Below are 25,290 nucleotides of genomic sequence, written 5' to 3'. Positions count from 1 at the left end.
GGTGTTTGGGCTGGAGGTGAAATGCAGGAATTCTGGGGTGGAGAGGGGGACAGGTTATTGTTATATGTGTTACAGTCACTGCTATAGACACCCCAATGCCTCAGTGCTGCACCCCAAATGTAAATTAGGAGATGATTGGATACAGGTGTTTGGGCTGGAGGTGAGATACAGGAATTCTGGGGTGGAGAGGGGACAGGTTATTGTTATATGTGTTACAGTCACTGCTATAGACACCCCAATGCCTCAGTGCTGCACCCCAAATGTAAATTAGGAGATGATTGGATACAGGTGTTTGGGGTTGGGGTGAGATACAGGAATTCTGGGGTGGAGAGGGGGACAGGTTATTGTTATATGTGTTACAGTCACTGCTATAGACACCCCAATGCCTCAGTGCTGCACCCCAAATGTAAATTAGATGGAGATGATTGGATACAGGTGTTTGGGCTGGAGGTGAGATACAGGTATTCTGGGGTGGATAGGGGGACAGGTTATTGTTATATGTGTTACACTCACTGCTATAGAAACCTCAATGCCTCAGTGCTGCACCCCAAATGTAAATTAGGAGATGATTGGATACAGGTGTTTGGGGTTGAGGTGAGATGTAGGAATTCTGGGGTGGAGAGGGGGACAGGTTATTGCTATATGTGTTACAATCACTGCTATAGACACCCCAATGCCTCAGTGCTGCACACCAAATGTGAATTAGGAGATGATTGGATACAGGTGTTTGGGCTGGAGGTAAGATACAGGAATTCTGGGGTGGAGAGGAGGACAGGTTATTGTTATATGTTACAGTCACTGCTATAGACACCCCAATGCCTCAGTGCTGCACCCCAAATGTAAATTAGGAGATGATTGGATACAGGTGTTGGGGTTGAGGTGAGATACAGGAATTCTGGGGTGGAGAGGGGGACAGGTTATTATATGTGTTACAGTCACTGCTATAGACACCCCAATGCCTCAGTGCTGCACCCCAAATGTAAATTAGGAGATGATTGGATACAGGCGTTTGGGGTTGGGGTGAGATACAGGAATTCTGGGGTGGAGAGGGGGACAGGTTACTGTTATATGTGTTACAGTCACTGCTATAGACACCCCAATGCCTCAGTGCTGCACCCCAAATGTAAATTAGGAGATGATTGGATACAGGTGTTTGGGCTGGAGAGGAGATACAGGAATTCTGGGGTGGAGGGAGGGGGGGGGGGGGGCAGGTTATTGTTATATGTGTTACAGTCACTGCTATAGACAAATGTGGGAAGCTGTTGCAGGAAATTAAACTGTTTTATGTAACAAAATAAATCCTATTAGAATGGAAATCTGATGCATCTCCAAGTATCTCTCCTGTGAATAAAGCTGCTAATAAAGTTATTCCTCTGGATAAATATCATCTGTATATTGTCCCCACAGTGTGACGTGCTTTGTTCCTCTGCATGGAATGTGAGCTGTAGTGGGGATCGTATCGCCAATTATGATTACGGGTCGCTACGCTGTAATTTGCCTAATTTTGTTTACGATCTTAATCAGAATTACAAATAGAAATTCATGTTATAAATACAGGTCATGATTATGGACGTCATTACTAGGGATGGCCCTGCTTAGGAGGACTCCTGGAGAAGCATGTGATCAGTTTGATCAGCTGAAAGATTTGTGAGGTCCTGATTTGCTGTGATGACTTCTTGGTTTAATACTGGAATGGGGTAGGGGTGTCGCAGCACCCTATAAAGAAAAGCACAGATGGGAGCCCAGTAGTGCAATATGTCAATGAAGGATGTGGATGATAATAAGGTAAAGAATGCTTCTCAGAAAGGAGGATTGCAAGGAGCAACCAACCATAGAAAGCTGGTGGAGATTATGAACCCGACTCCACTCGGGGTGGTCCTGGAGGGACCCGGATGTGGTCGCTCTCTTGGAAAAAAGGAGACAGATGTCCACCATGGCGGCAACCACAGGAGTTCTATCACCACCCCTCAGACAGGTTCTGTACGGGGGTGTACTGTGCATATTAGGAGGGAAAAGAGGCACCCTGGGTGTATAAAAGCATATAAAAACAGTTTAAAAATGTAAAGGATAACGAGGTGTCTTACCTCAATGATGAAAGCTTTGTAAACTACAAAAGATTTTTATTTAGCACATGCAACGCGTTTCGCGGGTCTGTGCCCGCCTCCTCAGGCCAATAACAGTGCCTACAACAGTAAGGAGGACTCCTCAGTATAACACATATAAATACATCATGTATGAATGAATATATAAATACAAAAATGATAGTAAATAGATAAAAAATAATAAATAATCCATATCATATAATGTCATTTCCAACATGGTGGTACACACGATTATTATTACAGTTCTTCTAAACATCGCATATTGTATGCTGTACCATTTTATATAAGTAGGATATAGCACTGAGTACTCTCTGTAGTATCCCTGAAGCTATAAGATTCAAGAGAGGTGATGACATTTATTCATAGTTCATAATAAAATGTATAATGCCTATTTAAGGAATTAATGCATTTATAATAAAATAGGTGCAGTATGAACGATGAAAAAAAAAGCTGGCATTGCAAAATCATTCTTTCAAAGAGAAAAAGAAGAAAAAAGGGTGGGGGGGGGGGGGGTTATAGTATAAAATATTAATTATAGAACATACATAAAATATTAAATTTAGATCAATCTGAATCACTGATAGGTGGAAACATAAAGGATATGTTTTATATATATATATATATATATATATATATATATATATATATATATATACATGCACGCACGCACGCACACACACACACACACACACACACACACACACACACACACACACACACACACACACACTGTACACACACACACTGTACACGCACGCACACACACACACACTGTACACACACACACACTGTACACACACACTGTACACGCACACACACACACACACACTGTACACACACACACACACACACACTGTACACACACACACACACACACACACTGTACACACACACACACACTGTACACACACACTGTACACACACACACACACACACACACACACACACACACTGTACACACACACTGTACACACACACACTGTACACACACACACTGTACACACACACTGTACACACACACACACACACACTGTACACACACACACACACTGTACACACACACACACTGTACACACACACACACTGCACACACACACTCACACTGTACACACACACACTGTACACACACACACTGTACACACACACACACACACACACACTGTACACACACACACACACACTGTACACACGTACACACACACACTGTACACACACACTGTACACACACACACACACTGTACACATAGAGTTGAGCTGAAATTTTCGAAATTTCGCATTACTAAAATTACGCATGCGAAATTTGCGATTACGATGCGAAATTACAGTGGCGTAATTGCCATTAAAATCGTAATTGAAAATACCGTAAGCGTAATTTTCAACGCGTAATTTCGCGTTTCGTTCATGCCGTAATTTCGCATTAAACGCTACCGTAATTTCGCGTTAAACCGTAACGCTCCGTATAATATAAAAAAGCCGCCGACTTTAAGGGTTAATAGCAAAGCCCCCTTAAATGCTAAGAGCCTCAAATTTGGAGAATATATTAAGGAGATCAGGCGGAATAAGCGGAAACATTTTTTTTTCAAAAAGACCTTATAGTTTTTGAGAAAATCAATGTTAAAGTTTCAAAGGAAAAATGTAAACATTTAAAAACCCGCCGACTTTAACGGTTAATAGCAAAGCCTGCTTAAAGTTTAGGAACACCAAATTCCCAGGGTATATTAAGGGGATCAGTGGGAATAAGAGGAAAAAATTTTTTTCAAAAAGACCTTATAGTTTTTGAGAAAATCGATTTTTAAGTTTCAAGGGCGTAAATGTCTTTTAAATGCAGAAAATGTCAGTTTTTTTTGCACAGGTAACAATAGTGTATTATTTTCATAGATTCCCCCAAGTGGGAAGAGTTTTACTTACTTCGTTCTGAGTGTGGGAAATATAAAAAAAAAACGACGTGGGGTCCCCCCTCCCAGACCTCTTTAACCCCTTGTCCCCCATGCAGGCTGGGATAGCCAGAATGCGGAGCACCGGCCGCGTGGGGCTCCGCACCCTGACTATACCAGCCCGCATGGTCCATGGATTGGGGGGTCTCGGAAGGGGAGGGGCAGCCAAGCTTTCCCCTCCCCCTCCGAGCCCTTGTCCAATCCAAGGACAAGGGGCTCTTCTCCACCTCCGATGGGCGGTGGAGGTGGAGGCTGCGATTTCCTGGGGGGGGTCATGGTGGAATCTGGGAGTCCCCTTTAAAAAGGGGTCCCCCAGATGCCCACCCCCCCTCCCAGGAGAAATGAGTATAGAGGTACTTGTACCCCTTACCCATTTCCTTTAAGAGTTAAAAGTAAATAAACACACAAACACTTAGAAAAAGTATTTTAATTGAACAAAAAACATAACCACGAAAAAAGTCCTTTAATATTCTTAATTAACCATTAATACTTACCTGTCCCTTTAAATAAATGATCCCTCGAAATAGCCTCGGAAATGTTCTATCAGTTACAATGTAACAAAGTTATTACAATGTAACAACTTTGTTACATTGTAACTACGCCGCACCCGACGTCACCCGCCGCTCACCCGCCGCACGGACCCGACAGAGCTCTGAGCTATATAGCTCAGAGCTCTGAGAAGCATCTTTGTATTTTGGCTCCAAGGAGCCCCATTGGTCCTTAGCAGACCAATGGGGTTCCTTCAAATCAAAAGGAACCCCATTGGTCTGCTAAGGACCAATGGGGCTCCTTGGAGCCAAAATACAAAGATGCTTCTCAGAGCTCTGAGCTATATAGCTCAGAGCTCTGTCGGGTCCGTGCAGGACGCTAAGTCCCCGCCGGCTCCGCTGCCCTCCCCGCCTCTCCCACATGTCATCCACATGTCACTCACATGTGGGTGACATGTGGGTGACAGATGTGGGCGGGGTGGACAGCGGGAGCTGCGGGGACTTAGCGTCCTGCACGGACGCGTAATTGCTGCGGTGGCTGAGCGGCGAGTGACGTCGGGTGCGGCGTAGTTACAATGTAACAAAGTTGTTACATTGTAATAACTTTGTTACATTGTAACTGATAGAACATTTCCGAGGCTATTTCGAGGGATCATTTATTTAAAGGGACAGGTAAGTATTAATGGTTAATTAAGAATATTAAAGGACTTTTTTCGTGGTTATGTTTTTTGTTCAATTAAAATACTTTTTCTAAGTGTTTGTGTGTTTATTTACTTTTAACTCTTAAAGGAAATGGGTAAGGGGTACAAGTACCTCTATACTCATTTCTCCTGGGAGGGGGGGTGGGCATCTGGGGGACCCCTTTTTAAAGGGGACTCCCAGATTCCACCATGAACCTCCCCCCCAGGAAATCGCGGCTTCCACCTCCACCGCCCATCGGAGGTGGAGAAGAGCCCCTTGTCCTTGGATTGGACAAGGGCTCGGAGGGGGAGGGGAAAGCTTGGCTGCCCCTCCCCTTCCGAGACCCCCCAATCCATGGACCATGCAGGCTGGTATAGTCAGGGTGCGGAGCCCCACGCGGCCGGTGCTCCGCATTCTGGCTATCCCAGCCTGCATGGGGGACAAGGGGTTAAAGAGGTCTGGGAGGGGGGACCCCACGTCGTTTTTTTTTATATTTCCCACACTCAGAACGAAGTAAGTAAAACTCTTCCCACTTGGGGGAATCTATGAAAATAATACACTATTGTTACCTGTGCAAAAAAAACTGACATTTTCTGCATTTAAAAGACATTTTCGCCCTTGAAACTTAAAAATCGATTTTCTCAAAAACTATAAGGTCTTTTTGAAAAAAAATTTTTCCTCTTATTCCCACTGATCCCCTTAATATACCCTGGGAATTTGGTGTTCCTAAACTTTAAGCAGGCTTTGCTATTAACCGTTAAAGTCGGCGGGTTTTTAAATGTTTACATTTTTCCTTTGAAACTTTAACATCGATTTTCTCAAAAACTATAAGGTCTTTTTGAAAAAAAAATTTTTCCTCTTATTCCTCCTGATCTCCTTAATATATTCTCCAAATTTGAGGCTCTTAGCATTTAAGGGGGCTTTGCTATTAACCCTTAAAGTCGGCGGCTACCTAACATTGATACATGCGTCAACTTTTCCGCTTCGGGAGCATGACCATACGCATTAATTTCGTAATAACCGTTGCAATGCGAAAATTACGCGAAAATTACGGTTACGCGAAATTTCGCGAAATCCTTCATTACGATTATGTACTTACGGCCATAAACGTAATTACACTAATTACGCGAATTTTCGCGAAATCGTAATTACTCCATTACGCTCATCTCTATGTACACACACACACACTGTATACACACACACACACTGTATACACACACACACACACACACACACACACACACACACACACACACACACGTACACACACACACACACGTACACACACACACACTGTACACACACACACACACACACACACACACACACACACACACTGTACACACACACACACTGTATACACATACACACACACACATGTATATATATATATTTAATATACACACACACAGTGTACATATATGTGCATATTATATAATGGGAAATTTCATACAAGACTTGGCCAGTTAGAGAGGAGACGCAGGAGAGACAGGTAGTTGGTACTCCACAGCGCTGACCTGTATGTTAACATCCAACTGGTCATTGATAATAAAAGCATTAGAACCAATATGTACAAAGTGTAGTCTATAATATGACAGCAGGGGGAGCGCTTTGGCATACATTGAGAGCAAAGTAATCACTTACCAAATGATAAAAGATCAGTCAGCATAGGGAGCCTCGATAGAGGGCACTGCAGTGCTGCATTAAAGCGGTTTAAAACCCGGACATAATATTCAATAAAAACATGTTTTCCTACTTTTTGCCTACTGCCATACGGTTATCATATTTGCATTTGTCCATAAGTATTAATATTCATTTATAAGTTATAGCTTCCCAAAAGTACAGTTTTTTGCTTTGTGAGCTGACTTTGCATTTTATTAATAACTGCTTTCATTTATTCAGGCAGACATGATGATGACTCTTTGTCTGTGTCCGGGAGCTTCTCCACAGTCAGAGAATGTGTCACATTCCTTACTTGATACATGTAGGCTGCTTTCACAGTGGGACGTTACAGGCACACGTTATTGCAGCCTGTAACGCAGCCCACCGCACAGCAATGAAAAATCAATGGGCTGTTCACAGTGCCCACGTTGCGTTACACAGTAACGCTGCACGTTCATTTGAAGTGCAGCATACTGTGCGTTCTAGCGGCTTAAGCCGCGTTAGACTGTTTGCACATGCTCAGTATGGGTGAATTTTTTTTTTATTTTATGGGCGTAGAGGAGGCGGGGAGAGGCCGCTACGTAGCCAGGCACATGGCTACTTATTATTCACTGCACTTGCAGTGTTTACTTCCTGGAGCGGCCGCTGATTGGCTGGCAGGACCACGTGATGTGGAGAACTCCGCTCACGTGGTCTCCGCAGCGCCTCCGACAGAACAGGGGCACCAAGAGCTGCTTTTAATGCGGCTCTTGGTAGCGTCCTCCTCCACCACCACCAGGCGTTGCGTTAGGGGCACGTTATGTGACCTATAACGTCCCCTAAACGCAAAGTCCTGAGGAGAAAGCAGGCTTAAGTAAACACAAGATAACATTGTTTAACATTCAGATGCGGCAGGGAAGCTTCTAAAGCCTGTGTTTAACCCTTTGAATGATCTAGTAAAAAAAAAAAATGCTGGTTGTATATAATTATGATATAATATGCTGAGAATAATCTATTAGAGCAAAGAAGAATTTCTGGGTTATATTCCGCTTTAAGTAAACTTTCAGCTGCTGTTGGCGGCCGCAATTCCACGCGCTCGCCGTCTTAGAAGGGGCGTGGCTAACGTGCGGTGACGTCACCGCACATGACGACTTCCGCCATTTTGGATTAGGGCAATGAATGTAAAAGTACTGACTCTTGCCAGTACTTGTATTGTTGTAAGTGGACGGCCTGTGCGGTTTGTAATACCGCTATTTGGCCACAAGATGGCAGATGTACAATGCATGTTAGAATGTATTATGTACAATTTTAAGACCGTTTTATCCTGGAGAATACTTTATAGTTAATTATTGTTGCTAGTTTCACAGGAAGCTATATCTAAATTAGTTTTTAAGTGCAGATTAGCGTGACGTATATAATAAATAGATATATAATACTGAAATAATTGTATTTACTTTTGGCTCAAAACTATTAGTGTCTCTTTGATGTGTATTTTAGCCTCAATCATAGTGTGAGAATAATTAATGTTCGGAACTAATCCAAGGACTCTCGTCAGTGGCAATTATTGGTGGCAAACTGAGTGCTTTTGGGGAAGATTTGTTCACTTTGAATGTAAATAAATTAAACAAAGTATATCAAGATGATCCTGGGCTAAGGGTGATAACGGTAATAGCAGTGATGGGATTTTCGTTCAAGGGGGGGAGGGAAAAGGGGCAACGTGAGGGAAAGTGTAAAGGTGGAGGTGGGGGTGAGATAGGAATGGAATCGGTGAAACGGGAAGGGCAGGAGGGGAAAGGATTTTAGGGAGTGGGAAGGGCTATGGCCTCCAGTATGGTGGTGGGACCTGAAAGCGTGGCTGGTGGTGGATAAGCAAAAGTCTTGACGGAATTTTAAATTAGTAATATCATTAAGTCCCTCTGGTTTGAGCGTCCTGAGCTTGAAAATCCAAAGCATCTCTCAGCAGCTCGAAGGCACGTTATGCGTTCCGCTTGTGTCATTTTATTAGAGATACATTCAACTGGCATGAATGTGAGAAGTTTAGGATCCGAATCATGGAATTCGGCAAAATGTCTTGACAGACTGTGTTTGGTGAATGCCTTTTGTATGTTCCTCCTGTGTTGTCCTATTCTGGCTCTAATTTGCTGACTGGTGCGACCAATGAGTTATGAGATTAATAACAAATGTAGTATTACAGTTGAAGGAGTGATTAATACTGAATGTATCTAAGGTGACAGTGCATGTGAAAGATAGGGTTCCCGGGTGCAAATATTCACATGCCAAACACTTTGGCCAATAGCATCTTTGTATGCTGGGAGGAATGGTATAATCCGATAACCGGGGGGGGGGGGGGGGGGGGTAAGAGCTCGCGGTCTGCTAGGGGCCAAAATATTTTTTAGTGTTTTAGCTCTTCTAAAGACCAATTTAGTTTTTTGGTCTATTTTTGGCCAGAGGTTGGGGTCTTTGAGTAGGGTTTGCCAATTTCTATTTATAACTGATCTTATGTTGCTATGGTGCAAACAGTATTGGGTGATAAATAACAGTTGTGTGTCAGTTATGTTATCCTCTTTTGCTCGTGTGGCCAGGAGTGGTTTTTGGTCTAGGAGCTTTGCTCGTTGTCTGGAGGACTTGATGAGTGGTTTTGTAAATGATCGGTCCAGGAATTTATTTTCTAGTACCGTATATCTGCCTGTGTGTCAAACATAGATAGGTCTGAGCAGTTCTTACGTATTCGCCTAAATTGCCCAAATGGTATGTTCGTCTTCCAATGCTTATGATGCGAACTTCCATAATGGACATGCAAGTTCGCATCAACTTTCTTGAAAAACGTTTTCCATTTGACAATGTTTTGTTCTATATAGAGCGTTATGTCCAGAAAATCTATAGTGTATGGGTGAGTATTCATGGTGAAAGTTAGGCCCCAATCGTTATTATTAATGGAGTCTACAAATTGACCAATCGCGTCGATCTCTCCATCCCAGATCAGTATAATGTCGCCTATGTACCTCCAGTATTTAACTACATTGTTTCGATACTAGTTTTGGCCAAAAAATAATTTTTCAAATAGGCCCATGGTAAGATTTGCATATGATGGTGCTAGATTCGCACCCATAGCTGTGCCCCTGGAGTGTAGGTAAATTGTTTTTTTGGAAGGAGAATATGTTATGGGTAAGTATGAACTGAATTGCATATAGAAGAAAGTTTTTCTGGGGGGTGGGCATAGTGGTGTCTGAGTATAAGAAATGTGCTATGGAATGAAGGCCAACTTCATGTCTGATGTTGGTGTAGAGAGCTGTTACATCAAGTGTAACCCAATGGTAGTTGGGCAACCATGCAAATGACATGAGTTCTTCTAGAACAGTGGTTCCCAACCTTTTCCGGCCCGGGGAACACTTTCTGACCAAACTTTTCTCCGGGGAACGGCGGGGGTGGGGGGTGGGCGGGTGTTTGCGCGACCTAGTGGACAGTGCCGTGCGCAGCAGGCTAGGGGGGGGGGGGGGCTGGGGTGCGGCTGCATAGCTAGCATAGTTGCCCCAGTGTAGGAGGGAGTTTAGTTGCCTCAGTATAGCTAGTATAGTGCCCCCAGTATAGCTAGTATAGTGCCCCCAGTATAGCCAGTATAGTGCCCCAGTATAGCCAGAATAGTGCCCCAGTATAGCTAGTATAGTGCCCCAGTATAGTGCCCCAGTATAGCCAGTATAGTGCCCCCAGTATAGCCAGAATAGTGCCCCCAGTATAGCCAGAATAGTGCCCCCAGTATAGCCAGAATAGTGCCCCCAGTATAGCCAGAATAGTGTCCCCAGTATAGCCAGTATAGTGCCCCAGTATAGCCAGAATAGTGCCCCAGTATAGCCAGAATAGTGCCCCAGTATAGCCAGCATAGTGCCCCAGTATAGTGCCCCAGTATAGCCAGAATAGTGCCCCCAGTATAGCCAGAATAGTGCCCCCAGTATAGCCAGAATAGTGCCCCCAGTATAGCCAGAATAGTGCCCCCAGTATAGCCAGTATAGTACCCCCAGTATAGCCAGAATAGTGCCCCAGTATAGCCAGTATAGTGCCCCAGTATAGCCAGAATAGTGCCCCAGTATAGCCAGAATAGTGCCCCAGTATAGCCAGAATAGTGCCCCCAGTATAGCCAATATAGCCAGAATAGTGCCCCCAGTATAGCCAGAATAGTGCCTCAGTATAGCCAGAATAGTGCCCCAGTATAGCTAGTATAATGCCCCAGTATAGTGCCCCAGTATAGCCAGTATAGTGCCCCCAGTATAGCCAGAATAGTGCCCCAGTATAGCCAGAATAGTGCCCAGTATAGCCAGAATAGTGCCCCAGTATAGCTAGTATAGTGCCCCAGTATAGCTAGTATAGTGCCACAGTATAGTGCCCCAGTATAGCTAGTATAGTACCCCAGAATAGTGCCCCAGTATAGCGCCCCAGTATAGCTAGTATAGTGCCCCAGTATAGCTAGTATAGTGCCCCAGTATAGCCAGTATGGGTAGGTGGTGCACCCCGCCCGACCCCGCCGCTGTTATTACCTTAGCAGCGGCCGCTCTCCCCTCTCCAGTGCATGTGTTTATTCAAGGCAAGCAGCGTATCTCCCGGCTGCTCTGTGTGATGCGACAGGAAGCAGGGCAGCGGCTTCCTGTAGCGGCGATATGTATCGCCGTTACTATGGTAACCGAGCCCTGATTCCTGCGCATCACAGAGCAGCCGGGAGATACGCTGCTTGCCTTGAATAAACACATGCACTGGAGAGGGGAGAGCGGCCGCTGCTAAGGTAATAACAGCGGCGGCCGCGGGGACGTGCGGGAGGAGGGGGGGGAGAGGACGGCACACCAGGCAACATGCCGCGGCACACTAGTTTAAAAACGCTGCATTAGCCAGTACACTGCACACTTGGCGTACATCAGCCAGTATACTGCACACTCGGCATTCATCAGCCAGTATACTGCACACTCGGGGTTCATCAGCCAGTATACTGCACACTTGGCGTACATCAGCCAGTATACTGCACACTCGGCATTCATCAGCCAGTATACTGCACACTTGGCGTACATCAGCCAGTATACTGCACACTCGGCATTCATCAGCCAGTATACTGCACACTCGGCGTTCATCAGCCAGTATACTGCACACTCGGGGTTCATCAGCCAGTATACTGCACACTCGGCGTTCATCAGCCAGTATACTGCACACTTGGCGTACATCAGCCAGTATACTGCACACTCGGCATTCATCAGCCAGTATACTGCACACTCGGCGTTCATCAGCCAGTATACTGCACACTTGGCGTTCATCAGCCAGTATACTGCACACTCGGCATTCATCAGCCAGTATACTGCACACTCGGCGTTCATCAGCCAGTATACTGCACACTTGGCATTCATCAGCCAGTATACTGCACACTCGGCATTCATCAGCCAGTATACTGCACCCTCGGGGTTCATCAGCCAGTATACTGCACACTTGGCGTTCATCAGCCAGTATACTGCACACCCGGCGTTCATCAGCCAGTATTCTGCACACTTGGCGTACATCAGCCAGTATACTGCACACTCGGCATTCATCAGCCAGTATACTGCACACTCTGCGTTCATCAGCCAGTATACTGCACACTCTGCGTTCATCAGCCAGTATACTGCACACTCGGCGTTCATCAGCCAGTATACTGCACACTCGGCGTTCATCAGCCAGTATACTGCACACTCGGGGTTCATCAGCCAGTATACTGCACACTTGGCGTTCATCAGCCAGTATACTGCACACTCGGCGTTCATCAGCCAGTATACTGCACACTTGGCATTTATCAGCCAGTATACTGCACACTCGGCATTCATCAGCCAGTATACTGCACCCTCGGGGTTCATCAGCCAGTATACTGCACACTCTGCGTTCATCAGCCAGTATACTGCACACTCGGCGTTCATCAGCCAGTATACTGCACACTCGGGGTTCATCAGCCAGTATACTGCACACTCGGCGTTCATCAGCCAGTATACTGCACACTTGGCGTACATCAGCCAGTATACTGCACACTCGGCATTCATCAGCCAGTATACTGCACACTCTGCATTCATCAGCCAGTATACTGCACACTCTGCGTTCATCAGCCAGTATACTGCACACTCGGCGTTCATCAGCCAGTATACTGCACACTCGGCGTTCATCAGCCAGTATACTGCACACTCGGCGTTCATCAGCCAGTATACTGCACACTCGGCGTTCATCAGCCAGTATACTGCACACTCGGCGTTCATCAGCCAGTATACTGCACACTCGGCGTTCATCAGCCAGTATACTGCACACTCGGCGTTCATCAGCCAGTATACTGCACACTCGGCGTTCATCAGCCAGTATACTGCACACTCGGCGTTTATCAGCCAGTATACTGCACACTCGGTGTTTATCAGCCAGTAGACTGCACACTCGGCATTCATCAGCCAGTATACTGCACACTCGGCGTTCGCCAGCCAGTATACTGCACACTCGGGGTTCATCAATCAGTATACTGCACACTCGGCGTTTATCAGCCAGTATACTGCACACTCGGTGTTTATCAGCCAGTATACTGCACTTAATATTAGCAATATGTTCCCATATCAGTTTTTTCAGGACCCTTCCAGTGTTGCCCAGGTACTTCAGTCCACGTGGACATGTAATCATATATATGACTCCAACTGAGTTACAGTTCATGTAACTTCTTATGTCATATTGTTTGTTCCCCGCCGTTAGCATTTTCAAAAGTTTTGGTCTTCTCCTCTAACTTACAATATTTACACCCTCCACACGGGAACATTCCAACCAGAAAGGGATGGCCCTGCTTAGGAGAAGTCATGGAGAAGCATGTGATCAGATTGATCAGCTGATTGATTTGCAAGGTTCTGATTTGCTGGTGCTGATCATGTGTTTAACCACATTAGGAGGGAAAAGAGGTGCCCTGGGTGTATAAAAATGTAAAGGATAACGAGGTGTCTTACCTCAATGACGAAATCTTTGTAAACTACAAAAGATTTTTATTTAGCACATGCAACGCGTTTTGCAGGCCACATCCCCCACATCTTCCCCTTCCCCACATGCACCACCCCACATTGCACCACCTCACACTTCCACACAGTCCACCTTGCCATCCACCCAACCCAAACAACACAGCACCATCACAGACCATTTCCCCACTTCTCAGGGTTCTCGAGTTGAACTAAGCCCAACTCCCACCTCTTCCCAATCCGAGTCAGACACCCCTTTTTTAGAACTATCTTCTCTCCTCACCAAAGATCCTCCGTTACGACCCTTGATTTCAATCCCAACATCGTTACATCCGGCCCCAAATCAAAAAACCACCAAAGCTCAGAAACAACCAGCGTCCAGCCCTGAAAACGGGATAGAAGGGGCGGCAAAAAGAAGGGACTTAACAGAAACAAAGCTCAAATGAGCCCTTCTCCCTCCACCCCCCAATACAAAGCCATATTCAATCTATCTGCTCATTGTTTAACACCCATGGAAACTAAAGTCTAAAATCATGATCTTCTAGAAGAACTCATGTCATTTGCATGGTTGCCCAACTACCATTGGGTTACACTTGATGTAACGGCTCTCTACACTATCATCAGACATGAAGTTGGCCTTCATTCCATAGCACATTTCTTATACTCAGACACCACTATGCCCACCCCCCAGAAAAACTTTCTTCTATATGCAATTCAGTTCATACTTACCCATAACGTATTCTCCTTCCAAAAAACAATTTACCTACACTCCAGGGGCACAGCTATGGGTGCGAATCTAGCACCATCATATGCAAATCTTACCATGGGCCTATTTGAAAAATTATTTTTTGGCCAAAACTAGTATCGAAACAATGTAGTTAAATACTGGAGGTACATAGGCGACATTATACTGATCTGGGATGGAGAGATCGACGCGATTGGTCAATTTGTAGACTCCATTAATAACGATTGGGGCCTAACTTTCACCATGAATACTCACCCATACACTATAGATTTTCTGGACATAACGCTCTATATAGAACAAAACATTGTCAAATGGAAAACGTTTTTCAAGAAAGTTGATGCGAACTTGCATGTCCATTATGGAAGTTTGCATCATAAGCATTGGAAGACGAACATACCATTTGGGCAATTTAGGCGAATACGTAAGAACTGCTCAGACCTATCTATGTTTGACACACAGGCAGATATACGGTACTAGAAAATAAATTCCTGGACCGATCATTTACAAAACCACTCATCAAGTCCTCCAGACAACGAGCAAAGCTCCTAGACCAAAAACCACTCCTGGCCACACGAGCAAAAGAGGATAACATAACTGACACACAACCGTTATTTATCACCCAATACTGTTTGCACCATAGCAACATAAGATCAGTTATAAATAGAAATTAGCAAACCCTACTCAAAGACCCCAACCTCTGGCCAAAAATAGACCAAAAAACTAAACTTACCCCCCCCCATCCCCCTTCCCCCCCCCCCCCCCCGGTTATCAGATTATACCATTCCTCCCAGCATACAAAGATGCCATTGGCCAAAGTGTTTGGCATGTGAATATTTGCACCCGGGAACCCTATCTTTCACATGCACTGTCACCTTAGATACATTCAGCATAAATCACTCCTTCAACTGTAATACTACATTTGTTATTTATCTCATAACTCATTGGTCGCACCAGTCAGCAAATTAGAGCTGGAATAGGACAACACAGGAGGAACATACAAAAGGCATTCACCAAACACAGTCTGTCAGGACATTTTGACGAATTCCATGATTCGGATCCTAAACTTCTCACATTCATGCCAGTTGAATGTATCTCTAATAAAATGACACAAACGGAACGCATAACGCGCCTTCGAGCTGATGAGAGATGCTTTGGATTTTCAAGCTCAGGACGCTCAAACCAGAGGGACTTAATGATATTACTAATTTAAAATTCCGTCAAGACTTTTTCTTATCCACCACCAGCCACACTTTTAGGTCCCACCACCATACTGGAGGCCATAGCCCTTCCCACTCCCTAAAATCCTTTCCCCTCCTGCCCTGCCCATTTCACCGATTCCATTCCTATCTCACCCCCACCTCCACCTTTACACTTTCCCTCACGTTGCCCCTTTTCCCTCCCCCCCTTGAACGAAAATCCCATCACTGCTATTACCGTTATCACCCTTAGCCCAGGATCATCTTGATATACTTTGTTTAATTTATTTCCATTCAAAGTGAACATATCTTCCCCAAAAGCACTCAGTTTGCCACCAATAATTGCCACTGACGAGAGTCCTTGGATTAGTTCCGAACATTAATTATTCTCACACTATGATTGAGGCTAAAATACACATCAAAGAGACACTAATAGTTTTGAGCCAAAAGTAAATAAAATTATTTCAGTATTATATATCTATTTATTATATACGTCACGCTAATCTGCACTCAAAAACTAATTTAGATATAGCTTCCTGTGAAACTAGCAACAATAATTAACTATAAAGTATTCTCCAGGATAAAACGGTCTTAAAATTGTACATAATACATTCTAACATGCATTGTACATCTGCCATCTTGTGGCCAAATAGCGGTATTACAAACCGCACAGGCCGTCCACTTACAACAATACAAGTACTGGCAAGAGTCAGTACTTTTACATTCATTGCCCCAATCCAAAATGGCGGAAGTCGTCATGTGCGGTGACGTCACCGCACGTTAGCCACGCCCCTTCTAAGACTGCAAGCGCGCGGAATTGCGGCCGCCAACAGCAGCTGAAAGTTTACTTAAAGCGGAATATAACCCAGAAATTCTTCTTTGCTCTAATAGATTATTCTCAGCATATTATATCATATTATATACAACCAGCATTTTTTTTTTTACTAGAACATCATCTAGAAGATCATGATTTTAGACTTTAGTTTCCATGGGTGTTAAACAATGAGCAGATAGATTGAATATGGCTTTGTATTGGGGGGTGGAGGGAGAAGGGCTCATTTGAGCTTTGTTTCTGTTAAGTCCCTTCTTTTTGCCGCCCCTTCTACCCCGTTTTAAGGGCTGGACGCTGGTTGTTTCTGAGCTTTGGTGGTTTTTTGATTTGGGGCCGGATGTAACGATGTTGGGATTGAAATCAAGGGTCGTAACGGAGGATCTTTGGTGAGGAGAGAAGATAGTTCTAAAAAAGGAGTGTCTGACTCGGATTGGGAAGAGGTGGGAGTTGGGCTTAGTTCAACTCGAGAACCCTGAGAAGTGGGGAAATGGTCTGTGATGGTGCTGTGTTGTTTGGGTCGGGTGGATGGAAAGGTGGACTGTGTGGAAGTGTGAGGTGGTGCAATGTGGGGTGGTGCATGTGGGGAAGGGGAAGATGTGGGGGATGTGGCCTGAGGAAGCGGGCTCAGACCCGCAAAACGCGTTGCATGTGCTAAATAAAAATCTTTTGTAGTTTACAAAGATTTCGTCATTGAGGTAAGACACCTCGTTATCCTTTACATTTTTATACACCCAGGGCACCTCTTTTCCCTCCTAATGTGGTTTAACACATGATCAGCACCAGCAAATCAGAACCTTGCAAATCAATCAGCTGATCAATCTGATCACATGCTTCTCCATGACTTCTCCTAAGCAGGGCCATCCCTTTCTGGTTGGAATGTTCCCGTGTGGAGGGTGTAAATATTGTAAGTTAGAGGAGAAGACCAAAACTTTTGAAAATGCTAACGGCCGGGAACAAACAATATGACATAAGAAGTTACATGAACTGTAACTCAATTGGAGTCATATATATGATTACATGCCCACGTGGACTGAAGTACGTGGGCAACACTGGAAGGGTCCTGAAAAAACTGATATGGGAACATATTGCTAATATTAAGTGCAGTATACTGGCTGATGAACGCCGAGTGTGCAGTATACTGGCTGATGAATGCCGAGTGTGCAGTATACTGGCTGATGAACGGCAAGTGTGCAGTATACTGGCTGATGAATGCCAAGTGTGAAGTATACTGGCTGATGAACCCCGAGTGTGCAGTATACTGGCTGATGAACGCCGAGTGTGCAGTATACTGGCTGATGAACGCCGAGTGTGCAGTATACTGGCTGATGAACGCCGAGTGTGCAGTATACTGGCTGATGAACCCCGAGTGTGCAGTATACTGGCTGATGAATGCCAAGTGTGCAGTATACTGGCTGATGAACGCCGAGTGTGCAGTATACTGGCTGATGAACGCCGAGTGTGCAGTATACTGGCTGATGAACCCCGAGTGTGCAGTATACTGGCTGATGAATGCCTAGTGTGCAGTATACTGGCTGATGAACGCCGAGTGTGCAGTATACTGGCTGATGAACGCCGAGTGTGCAGTATACTGGCTGATGAATGCCAAGTGTGCAGTATACTGGCTGATGAACACCGAGTGTGCAGTATACTGGCTGATGAACGCCGAGTGTGCAGTATACTGGCTGATGAACGCCGAGTGTGCAGTATAGTGGCTGATGAATGCCAAGTGTGAAGTATACTGGCTGATGAACGCCGAGTGTGCAGTATACTGGCTGATGCATGCCAAGTGTGAAGTATACTGGTTGATGAACCCCGAGTGTGCAGTATACTGGCTGATGAACCCCGAGTGTGCAGTATACTGGCTGATGAACGCCGAGTGTGCAGTATACTGGCTGATGAACGCCGAGTGTGCAGTATACTGGCTGATGAACGCCGAGTGTGCAGTACACTGGCTGATGAACGCCGAGTGTGCAGTATACTGGCTGATGAACGCCGAGTGTGCAGTATACTGGCTGATGAACGCCAAGTGTGCAGTATACTGGCTGATGAACGCCAAGTGTACAGTATACTGGCTGATGAACACCGAGTGTGCAGTATACTGGCTGATGAACGCCGAGTGTGCAGTATACTGGCTGATGAACGCCGAGTGTGCAGTATACTGACTGATGAATGCAGAGTGTGCAGTATACTGGCTGATGAACCCCGAGTGTGCAGTATGCTGACTGATGAAGGCCGAGTGTGCAGTATACTGGCTGATGAACGCCGAGTGTGCAGTATACTGGCTGATGAACGCCAAGTGTGCAGAATACTGGCTGATGAACGCCGGGTGTGCAGTATACTGGCTGATGAACGCCAAGTGTGCAGTATACTGGCTGATGAACCCCGAGTGTGCAGTATACTGGCTGATGAACGCCGGGTGTGCAGTATACTGGCTGATGAACGCCAAGTGTGCAGTATACTGGCTGATTAACGCAGAGTGTGCAGTATACTGGCTGATGAATGCTGAGTGTGCAGTATACTGGCTGATGAACGCAATTTTTTTTTTGCATACAAATGCATTTTTTGCATTAAATACTTAACTAATAGCAGTGCATGTGCAGTACACTGGCGCATAGATGCAAATATGTTTACGCATTGAATGCAAATTATGTGTAATTGTGTAATTATAGGCATAATTACGGTTCACAAACATAGTATGCTGTACGTAGCATAATCGAAAGTAGGCAATGCGTAATTGCAAAAAATTACACAAAATTTTGTGTAATCATAATTGACCCATTACGAACACCACTAGTTTTAAATAATCTGACTTTTGGATATCGAGCAGCCCAAAAGAAAATTGATTTTATTTTTTTTTTATTGAGCAAGCACTTTTCTAATGTTTATTGTTCATTTGTGCTTTATATTTAATTGTTCTTAAAGTGAACCCAAGGTTAGAGGGATATGGAGGCTGCCATATGTGTTTCCTTTTAAACAATACCAGTTGCCTGGCTGTCCTGCTGATCTTTTTGGCTGCAGTAGTGTCTTGATTGACACCAGAAACAAGCATGCAGCTAATCTTGCCAGAACTGACAAAAATGTCAGAAACACCTGATCTGCTGCACGCTTGTATGGCTAAAAGTATTAGCGACAGACGATCAGCAGGACAGCCAGGCAACTGGCATTGCTTAAAATGAAATACATATGGCAGCCTCCATATAATCATGTAGGTTCATGGACATTATTTGCATGGGGTTTGTATGTTCTTTCCATGTTTGCATGGGTTTTTTCCAAGGACTCCAGTTCCTTCCAGTCCCACATCCCATAAACATACACAAATAGGTTTATGTGTTGTCCTCACCCCCCAACAAATACAACAGACTACAATTGGAACATAAGTGGATGTTCCAGTCCAGACAATTTCCCCAACAATTCTGCCTCTTCCTCTCAGTCTGGTGCAATAAAGGACACTTCCTGTAACTATGGAGACACATCCATATGGCAGCTTTACATTTCCATCCTGGGGACTATTATTATTATTATACATTATTTAACATTATGGAATCAGATGCATCTCTAGATGAAGATGACAAAGAAACATAGTAATACTAGATGGCTGAGTGAAGGAGAGTCCAAAAACAGAGGCCGCAGTTAGCCTACTCACCACAAGATGGCAATGTCAAGCCTCCCAGATGGAACGCACAGACAGGAAGAGATTAAATCAAGTGATGTAGCCTAGCCCAGCAGGAGGAGAGCTTGCAGGATGCGGAGAGAAGGAGGTAATGGGGGAATTCTGGTTATACCAGCAGATTGCAGTCTGTTGGTGAAAGCTGGAGGACAATAGAATGCAGGTGGGGGGGGGGGGAGAGATATGGGTAGGATGCGATGCGTAGCCCAGTATGTCTGGGTGAAAGGTCAGAAAAGTCTCCAGGACACTGGCATGTATTCTAGAAGAACTGCGGCTGACAGTGGGAACGAGAAGAGCGGTAAGTATCTACTTTTAACCCTCTAACCACTGTCTCTACATGTGCTTATCAAAAATACTTTATTGATGACTTACAAAAAATCTCCAGCATGTGATCATGCATAACCCGTCCCTCTAAAAGGGGTTACAACCAGCATTGATTGCCCAGCTCTCGCTTATGCCAATCAATCTGATCCACCAACCGCAGTCTGACATATGTGGGCCCTCCACCAGCGCACACCACGAGGCCTCCCACTCATACACTGTTTATGGCCATAAATCTCCACAACAATTTGCTGTCTGTGATTGCTTGAATAAAGGACTGATAAGATGGTATATATTGGCAGTTCATCCATTATAATTCTCAGCAGATCTTATTAGAGGTAGTAATAAACTTGTTTCAGCAGTTCATGCACTAAAGGTCTCAGCCTTATAGAGTTGATGCAACTCTTTTAGAACTTGCACTTGGTGCTGTGGGGCTATTGCCGTTGCAGTGTAAATGACAGTCCTATATGTTTTAAATCACTCCTTATTTGCTGGCGTGTGGGGAGATGTTGTCACACTTACCTGCAGCGTCTCAATAACGTAGATGAAGCGGAAGGCTTCTCCCCCAACTTACGGCTCCTGGACTTCTGTGACACTCTGTGAGGGAGGAAGCTCAGGGCGCACTGTTGCGTTCCTTGCCCGACGTTCCAAAGTCCACTCACCGTCCAGGACGACCATTACACTTCTCCTAGGGAATCTGCAGGTTCCGGGTTTCGTGAGTGCTCACATGGTTGCAACCAGGCCCTCCCGCTGACGCGTTTCACCCCGCCCACGGGGCTTTCTCAAAGCGTGAATGGGTAGCTACCATTTTTACCAGAGCCTCAGCAGGGGAGTTGGTCGATAAGTTAGTCATCAACTAAACATTCTCACGCCCAAACCGGTTGCAGGTGTATGCAAGAGGAGATCAGGATCAACATACGTGTATCTCAAGTTCAATGCCCCATCTGGTGACGCAAAGGTCATCGCTAAATCACACACATAACATATTATTCTGTTTCAAAATTGCAGTGTGCTGTCATAACAGCCTGTTTATTATGTAGTGGCTGGATAGTGTTCTGGTTAAGGGCTCTGCCTTTAGTACAGTAGACCACGGTTCAAATCCTGGCTAGGATCAGTACCTATTCAGTAAGGAGTCCTTAGGCAAGACTCCCTAACATTGCAGGGTGGCCTCTTGATCGTGTCCTTAGTGGCTGCTGCTCTTGAGCGCTTTGAGTCCAACAGGAGAAAAGGTTTTACAAATGTTACGATTATTATTACAATTATTATTATTCTGTATATTGGCATTCCCTTTCTCCAGTTACATTGTATGTCCCAATAACCACTCCCTGTGCTCACATACCTCCATTTTAGATATGTAAGTGTCCCGGCCTCAGTTAGCAGTAGGGCTTTAGAATTATTGTTTTTTACCTCGAAGATTACTGAAGGATTCTATAACTCAAAGATATCTTGTATCCTACGCATTCTCCACTGGGTTAAAGAATCATTGGAACCTGCAAGCAGTTTTCTTTGTGAGTAAGCTCTCTGTGTCACTGTATCACTCGGTAAGGAGATATGCGGTCCACACAGATTGGATGTAAGGACAGGTACCTCATGCACAACCGACACGTGTGAGAGAATACACAGCCTGGTGATGTCTGTGCTGTTACTGCGACATCATGGTCCACATAGAATTCCTCCACCTCTTCCGGCGATCGGAAAGCATTTAATTGCCATTACGGTGGCGTAGTGGTTAGCTCTCTAGCCTTGCAGCGCTGGGTCCCTGGTTCAAATCCCAGCCAGGGCACTATCTGCAAAGAGTTTGTATGTTCTCTCCGTGTCTGCGTGGGTTTCCTCTGGGCACTCCGGTTTCCTCCCACATTCCAAAAAACATACGGATAAGTTAATTGGCTCCCCCTAAAAAATTGGCCCTAGACTACAGTACTTACACTACATAATATAGACCTATGACAATGGTAGGGATTAGACTGTGAGCTCCTTTGAGGGACAGTTAGTAACAAGATATATATATATATACACTGTACAGCGCTGCGTAATATGTCGGCGCTATATAAATACTAAATAATAATAATTTATAAATTTCAAAACAGCGGGATAAGCGAGTGTAAGTTTCCACTTTTTCTGAAATCATTCAGAGCATGCATTGTCAAACCTCCGACGTTGGCGAGAAACCTCCAGGGAATAGTCACTGAATAAACGTAATCCGTTCCCTTCATGCTTCAGATGCTGCCGATAAGCCTTCACTGTAGTTACTTTGTCTGAGAAGTGAAGTTATTTTATCAGAACAACCCTCCGGCTGCGCTGGGTTTCTTGGAGGCCACACCCTCTGCGCCCGTTCGACTTTGCAAGGTTCAGATATGCACAGGCGCTGCTGAATGACCAGAGCACAGCTTCTGCAATGTTGGCATTGGATACGTTTCTGGCAGACCAATTAGTAGCAAGTTGCTGCGTATTCTTCAAATCTTGCAATTTCTTTATTGTCAGACAACAACTTTGTCATTTTCCCCCTTACACGCCTCTGACTCCTCCTCCAGCCATGAGAGCCTGTTTTCTGCCTGCATTCTATGATTTGTGTGGACTGGCGGCTCTCTCTGCACCTTTTTTAGGGATGGAGTCACTGCTGTTTGAATCATCGCTTCTAGGCCCTTTCACACTGGCGCAGTGATACAAATTGCTGCACTGCTACCTTAGCCTAATGAAGGTCTGTGGGGAAGTTCATACTTCCCACGTTGCAGTACGCTGCACCGGAATTGCCCTATCTAAACGCCAGTGCATAGATACGTTACCTTGCAGCAATCTGCATCGGACCAGAAGTCGTGTAAGTCTATGGCAACGCGTGTATGTGTGAATGCCCACCGCTGATTTGATGCGTCACACATGCGTAGAAATGTATTTTTTGCAATACGCTTCCGTGCTCATGTTCACTTGGCTGACAGGAAGTGATCATCACTTCCTCCTTGGCCGGAGACCAGACGGGGAATACCGCGCTGTACTGTGGGATTCCCTGGAGACCGTTTTTTTTGGCGGTGTGGTGCGGCTGCTGCAATGCACCACCAATATACAGTGTGAAACCAGCCTAAAGGTCAGGATTAAGTTGTGCTAGCACTGCCCGGGCTATTTTGCAGTTACTGCAGCCTTGCTCCCCTCCCTCTCTTGTATCCTCCATATCACTGTCCCACTCCTGGACTGCCTCCTCCACGTGCCCCTCTCTAGCATGTGCTGCTTCACCTCCCCTTGCTGGCTACTAAGTGTGTGGGCTGCCCTCTTCTTCAGCGCCATCTTGGCTGCAGGGGACTCGGCCTATCTCTGCCGCTCTGATCGGAGAGGCTCACCTTCTGCCGCAGCTCAGGGGGTGTGCACCCAGTGTCCCGAGATCAGCAGGCAGGTATGGCGCTTCATCTGGTCCGTCTGCTTCCTTGGTTACCACTGCACAGCTCCACTCCTACCCTCCTACCATAAAGGCACCGGAAGTCCAATCAGAGGAGATGTCATGCTTATCCCAGCCTGGAAGGCAGGCCTGTATCTTTTCCCTGTGATGAGGACATTTCCCCTGACAGCGGTTATGGAAGGCAGGCCTGTATCTCTTCCCTGTGAGGAGGACCTTTCCCCTGATAGCCGTTATGGAAGGCAGGCCTTTATCTCTTCCCTATGATGAGGACATTTCCCTGACAGCCGTTATGGAAGGCCGCCCTGTATCTCTTCCCTGTGATGAGGACATTTCCCCTGACAGCCGTTATGGAAGGCCGCCCTGTATCTCTTCCCTGTGATGAGGACATTTCCCCTGACAGCTGTTATGGAAGGCAGGCCAGTATCTCTTCCCTGTGATGAGGACATTTCCCCTGACAGCTGTTATGGAAGGAATCCCTGTACCTCTTCCCTGTGATAAGGACATTTCCCCTGACAGCCGTTATGGAAGGCAGGCCTGTATCTCTTCCCTGTGATGATGACATTTCCCCTGACAGCTGTTATGAAAGGCAGGCCTGTATCTCTTTCCTGTGATGAGGACATTTCCCCTGACATCTGTTATGGAAGGCAGGCCAGTATCTCTTCCCTGTGATGAGGACATTTCCCCTGACAGCTGTTATGGAAGGCAGGCCTGTATCTCTTCCCTATGATGAGGACATTTCCCCTGACAGCTGTTATGGAAGGCCGTCCTGTATCTCTTCCCTGTGATGAGGACATTTCCCCTGACAGCTGTTATGGAAGGCAGGCCTGTATCTCTTCCCTGTGATGAGGACATTTCCCCTGACGGCTGTTATGGAAGGCTGCCCTGTATCTCTTCCCTATGATGAGGACATTTCCCCTGACAGCCGTTATGGAAGGCAGGCTTGTATCTCTTCCCTGTGATGAGGACATTTTCCCTGATAGCCATTATGGAAGGCTGGCCTCCATCTCTTCACTGTGATGAGGACATTTTCCCTGATAGATGTTATGGAAGGCCGGCCTATATCTCTTCCCTGTGATGAGGACATTTCCCCTGACAGCCGTTATGGAAGGCAGGCCTGTATCTCTTCCCTGTGATGAGGACATTTCCCCTGACAGCCGTTATGGAAGGCCGGCTTGTATCTCTTCCCTGTGATGAGGACATTTCCCCTGACAGCTGTTATGGAAGGCTGCCTTGTATCTCTTCCCTGTGATGATGACATTTCCCCTGACAGCTGTTATGAAAGGCAGGTCTGTATCTCTTCCCTGTGATGAGGACATTTCCC

The 25,290-nt window shown here is 45.5% G+C and overlaps 1 protein-coding gene across 3 annotated transcripts in view; it reads left to right on the top strand.

Annotated features, from left to right (window-relative positions):
• LOC137535572 (zinc finger protein 605-like) overlaps positions 1-25,290 on the top strand; it is a 67,945-nt gene that overhangs the window by 23,907 nt on the left and 18,748 nt on the right. The window contains exon 1 of one of the 3 annotated variants that reach the window (XM_068257420.1): positions 20,308-20,354. The exons of 1 other annotated variant lie outside the window; for it this stretch is intronic. The gene's annotated coding sequence lies outside the window, so the exon portion shown is untranslated. Of the gene's footprint in view, positions 1-20,307; positions 20,355-20,454; positions 20,562-25,290 lie in introns of those variants that run through there. One more of the 3 variants, XM_068257421.1, reaches the window with a different exon arrangement.

Source organism: Hyperolius riggenbachi, chromosome 10, assembly GCF_040937935.1.
Source record: "Hyperolius riggenbachi isolate aHypRig1 chromosome 10, aHypRig1.pri, whole genome shotgun sequence".
In the NCBI taxonomy this organism is placed as follows: domain Eukaryota; kingdom Metazoa; phylum Chordata; class Amphibia; order Anura; family Hyperoliidae; genus Hyperolius; species Hyperolius riggenbachi.
Note: the sequence above shows the minus strand (reverse complement) of the source record. Positions and strands in the feature narration are given on the sequence as shown.